At 39.0% G+C, this 3,839-nt stretch overlaps 1 pseudogene across 1 annotated transcript; it reads left to right on the top strand.

Moving 5' to 3' along the window:
* Positions 1-291: 291 nt before the first annotated feature.
* On the top strand, positions 292-804 carry LOC102421124 (annotated as a pseudogene). The gene has a single exon (XR_001350806.1). The product of XR_001350806.1 is annotated as a 60S ribosomal protein L32 pseudogene (transcript).
* Positions 805-3,839: the final 3,035 nt, after the last annotated feature.

Raw genomic sequence — 3,839 nt, 5'->3', positions numbered from 1 at the left:
TGTAAGATGGGAAACCATAAAAACCTTAGAATACTCCATAGGCAGCAAAATATCAGACATATGTCATAGAAATATCTTTACCAATACAGCTCCTAGGACAATGGAAACTAAGGAGAAAGTAAATAAATGGGACTACATCAAAATAAAAAGTTTCTGCACAGCATAAGAAACCTTAAACAAAAAAACCCACTGCATGGGAGAACATATTTGCCAATGCAATTTCAGATAAGGGTTTACTCTCCAAAATTTACAGAGAACTCATACAACTTAACAAAAGGAAGATAACTCTCTTCCTCGGCGCTGCCTACGGAGGTGGCAGCCATCTCCTACTCGGCACCATGGCTGCCCTCAGACCCCTCGTGAAACCCAAGATTGTCAAAAAGAGGACCAAGAAGTTCATCTGGCACCAGTCAGACCGATATGTCAAAATTAAGCGGAACTGGCGGAAACCCAGAGGCATTGACAATAGGGTGCGTAGAAGATTCAAGGGCCAGATCTTGATGCCTAACATTGGTTATGGGAGCAACAAGAAAACAAAGCACATGCTGCCCAGTGGCTTTCGGAAGTTCCTGGTCCATAACATCAAGGAGCTTGAAGTGCTGCTGATGTGCAATAAATCTTACTGTGCTGAGATTGCTCACAACATCTCCTCAAAGAACCGCAAAGCCATTGTGGAAAGAGCAGCCCAGCTGGCCATCAGAGTTACCAATCCCAATGCCAGGCTGCACAGCGAAGAAAATGAATAGACAGATTGTGTACACATTGTATTTGTGTTAATAAAATCATAAAATTCTGCAAAAAAAACAAACAAACAAAAGGAAGATAATCCAATCAAAAATGGGCAAACTTTTTGAGAGGACATACAGAAAGCCAAGAGACATATGAAAACATGCTCAAAGTCACTAATCATCTGAGAGATGCAAATCAAAACAACAATGAGATACCATCTCACACCTGTCAGAATGGCTATCATCAACAAATCAACAAATGACAAGTGCTGTAGAGGATGTGGAGAAAAAGGAGCCCTCATGCACCGCTGGTGGGAATGCAGACTGGTGCAGCTACTGTGGAAAACAGTATGGAGTTTCCTCAAAAAATTAAAAATGGAACTTCTATTTGACCCAGTAATCCCACTTGTAGGACTATATTCCAAGAAACCAGAAACAGCAATCAGAGAGAATATATGCACCCTTATGTTCATAGCAGCACAATTTACAATAGCTAATATTTGGAAACAGCCTAAATGCCCAGATGAGTGGGCTAAAAACCTGTGGTACATCTACACAATAGAATACTACACCACTATAAAAAAGAAGGAACTTTTACCATTTGCAACAGCAAGGATGGAAGTGGAGAGCATTCTGCTAAGGGAAATAAGCCAGTCAGAGAAAGATAAATATCACATGATCTCACTCATATGTGGGATATAATGATCAACATAAACTGATGCACAAAAATAGATCCAGAGACAAATGGCAGGAGAGTGGGGGGCCGGGGGGGTGTTCAGAGATCAACCAAAATACTTGTATGCATGCATATTAGCATAACCAATGGACACAGACACTGGATCGGTGGGGGCTTGCCCTCAGGGGTGGGAGTGGCAAGGGGGGATCATTTGAGGGAAAAGGAGACATATTTAATACTTTAGACAATAAAAATAAGAAATGTCTCATAGAGAAAGAGAAATATGTGAATAATGGGTATATTAGAAGTAGAGAAGGAAACAGGGCCTATTCCAACAAATAATCACAAAGAACTTCCCAAGCCTATAGAAAAAAAAGCTGGATCCTCAAAACTAAGAAGCTAACAGAACACCTAATTATCTCAATCCAAAAAGGCCTTCTCCAAGGCCCATCTGTCAAAAATTAAAAACAAAAAAAAAATTCTAACGGCAGCCAGGGAAAAGAAGATGGGGGAGGGAAAGGACTGAAGTTGCACAGGTGAATGGAAATAAGATGGTATCAGAAGAAAAAGAACTATTGTACATATGAAACTTTCTTTTGCATTAACCTAATGGTAACCACACAAAAAAATCTAGAAATGAGACACATAACATAAAAACGAGGAAGCAGTGGAGAAAATCATAGGATACCATCAAACTAAAGTAACAGAAAGAATCACAAGAGAAATGAAAATACAAACCTACCAGAAAACAACAGATAAAATGGTTATAGGAAATCCTCATACATCATTAATCACCCTAAATGTAAATGGACTGAACTCACAAATTAAAAGGCACAGAGTAGGAAAATGTATATTTAAAAGAAAACCACAATAATATTATGCCTTTAGGACAGTGGTCACCAATCAGTGGTCTGTGAGAAAATTTTTGTGGTCCATAGAAAAATTTGGACATTATTTGCATTTTTATGTTTTATTAATCCTAATAAATAATAATAAAACAAAAAATATTCTAAGAAATTCTTATATTCTGACTGAATGACAATTTTCACCTTTACTTTGCATTAAATTCACAAAATGTACTATGGTCTAATACATTTCGTGAATTCCCCTTTCTAGTAACTAGAGAGGGGGAAACAAGAGAGGTGCAAGTGGCTTCAGTATTGTTTCAAACATTACAGCAGTCACCCACTCCGCGATTACTGACTCTCATCCAATTGTTTTATTTTATTTGTTATTGTATGTAACTGTATTTTCTTTAACTGTTATATTTAATAGCATCAAAAAGTTTGACTTTAATAACTATCATTTCTTGTTTGGTTTTAGATTCAAATGAAATAAACCTATAATGAGTGGGAAAAAAGCAAAGGAATATTTTGCATTTCTTTAGTAATAAAAAAGATAATGTAACTAATGATAATAGTAACAATAGTAATATGTGTATTTTACTTAACCTTGAGCTGATGAATGAATCAGAGTCTCCACAGTCCTTGTCAGGCACCCTTAGTAAGAACATTTGAAATGGAGGCGGAGAGAAGAAAAAAACTCAAAGTATCAAGAAAATATGATTTGAACTGCTTGAAATTTGGATTTGTTCAAGAACCTGGTAGTGAGCTGAATCCATGGCCACTTTGTGTTGTGTGTTCTGAGTTTATCCAATGATGCCATGAAACCTTTGAAACTTGAAAGACACTTGCAATCAAAACACCCAGATTTAGCTAAAAAACCACTTGAATATTTTCAAAGAATGTGTGACAATATGCAAAAGCAAGTAATTGCTCTAACAAAAATGACTGTTGGAGATAAATCCTTATTAAAGGCTTCTTATCTGACAGCACTTCAGATTGCAAAAAATAAAAAGCTGTATATACGATTGGAAAAGAATTAAGCCTTGCATGTTACAAGCCTGTGAAGAGGTTTTGGGAAAGCAGGCTGCCCAGAAACTGAAAGTAATTCCTATGTCCACTAACATTGTCAAATGCAGAATTGAAGACATAGCTGAAGACATTGAAAATCCTATATAATAAAAGCCTAATATGTTAAGGGTCCGGTCATCCAGTTGTCCGTTCAACCAATCAAAGCATAATATGCTAATTATATGCTAAGGCCGTTCAACCACTCGCTATGACATGCACTGACCACCAGGGGGCAGACACTCCAACTGGTACGTTAGCTTGCTGCTGAGGTCCGGCAGATCGGAACTGAGCGAGATGGGCCTGACACGACCTGGAGCCCTCCCGAGGTTCCTCCCTAGCTGGCCAACCTCCCGCATCCCTCCCTGGCCCTGATCATGCACCAGTGGGGTCCTTCAGCCTGGCTTGTGCCCTATCGCAATCCGGGACCCCTAGGGGGATGTCAGAGAGCTGGTTTCAGCCTTATTCTGCAGGCCAGGCCGAGGGACCCCACTGGTGCATGAATCCGTGCACCGAGCCACTAGT

Source organism: Myotis lucifugus, unplaced genomic scaffold (assembly GCF_000147115.1).
Source record: "Myotis lucifugus unplaced genomic scaffold, Myoluc2.0 scaffold_4, whole genome shotgun sequence".
NCBI lineage: Eukaryota > Metazoa > Chordata > Mammalia > Chiroptera > Vespertilionidae > Myotis > Myotis lucifugus.
The sequence above is the reverse complement of the archived record's forward strand: the minus strand, read 5'-3'. Positions and strand labels throughout refer to the sequence as shown.